We start from the raw sequence: 1530 nt of genomic DNA, 5'->3' as shown, positions 1-1530 counted from the left end.
GATAGGTGATGCTGATGCTCATCTGTGCCCCTGCTCAGGCTGAGATTTGAATTCCCGATGCTGAGGCTGTGAGGGTGGCTGGGAAATGGGGGTCAGACCCTGGAGAGGATCAGGAGCAAGCCCAGGGAAGGCTGTGACACCTGGCTCATCCATGGCAGGAGGACACCGGGTCTCTGCCTTGCTCAGCCCTGAGAATCACCCCTCTGGCTGCTGGAATGTGGCCAGCCAAGGTGCTGATTCCTGGGAGAGAGGGGTACAGGGCTGTGTTTTGACCCAAAACCTGCTCTTGCTGTGAGTTCCAGCTCAGGCCAACTTGCCCCATCTCATCCCCACCAGGATGGGGCCAGGGATGGAGGAAAGCACTCAGCAGGGGCTGGATAAATATAATGAAAACTGGCAGCTCTTATATTATCATCTGTAAAACCCAGTTATTATTTAGAGTCAAAATAAGGTGTGCTTTGACCCAAAATGGTGCTGAGCCTTGCTTTGGTCCTTGGGAAGAGAAGTGGGCTCCTCACCAGCATCCACCCCTGTGGGTGCCTGGGTGGGCTGGGGCAACTGATGGGGAGCTGGGGGCAAGCAGCAGCACCCTGACCATGCCTGGTCAGATCAGCATCTCCTCTTGGATATCTGCCTGCCAGGGCTAGAGTTAAAAAGTAAAATAAAAAAAAAAAGAATGAACTAAATAAAACTGCTGCCCTCTGGGGAATATAGGTTGGATATTAGGAAAAGGTTTTTTACAGAGAGGGTGATAAAGTACTGGAATTGTCTGCTCAGGGAGGTGGTGGGGTCACCATCCCTGGATGTGTTTTAAAAAGTCTGGATGTGGTACTTGGTGCCATGGTCTAATTCTGGTGTTAGGGCTGAGTTGGACTCGATGGTCTTGGAGGTCTCTTCCAACCTGGTGATTCTGATTCTGTGATTCTGGCAAAGGCTGGGCTGGGGACACCCTGGAGGCCAGGGGCAGTGCCACCCCATGGGGGGACACAGCAGCACGACCCTCACCCACGCCCCGAGCTGCCCCGGTCCGTGTGGGTGATGCGGGGGTGCAGGCGGGGATGGTGCTGGGCTGGGACACAGGCAGGGAGAATTCTGCAGGCGCTTTAGGCAGGCAGGGATGTGGGCAAGCAGGTGCCAGCAGGTGGCTGCCGTGGCTCACGGACGGGCTGCTCCTGCCAGGAGAAGTCCCCAGAGCAGCCACGCACACCCGGAGTTCCGCTTTCCACGGGGATCCCCAGCATCCCTGCTCTGCCAAGGAGGGGAGGTGGGCAGGCAGGAGACCCTGAGATTCACTGGCTGGGACCTGGCATCTCCTCCCCTTCACGTCAGGGTTGGTGTTTTTCCTTTTGCAAGGAAGGGAGGAGAGGTTTGGACACTCGGGAGACGTTCTGGGGACAGGTTTTAACTCCATCCCACCCCCTGAATTACTGGGGACAGGTTTTAACTTCATCCCATGCCCTGAATTACTGTCCCTCTGCTGTCTGCCTCGCTCTGAAACATCTCAGTGGGATTTAAATCTTAAAGGTGGCT

The sequence above is a fragment of the Hirundo rustica genome, chromosome 18 (genome assembly GCF_015227805.2).
Source record: "Hirundo rustica isolate bHirRus1 chromosome 18, bHirRus1.pri.v3, whole genome shotgun sequence".
NCBI classification, from domain to species: Eukaryota; Metazoa; Chordata; class Aves; order Passeriformes; family Hirundinidae; genus Hirundo; species Hirundo rustica.
This window is presented reverse-complemented; position numbering follows the sequence as displayed.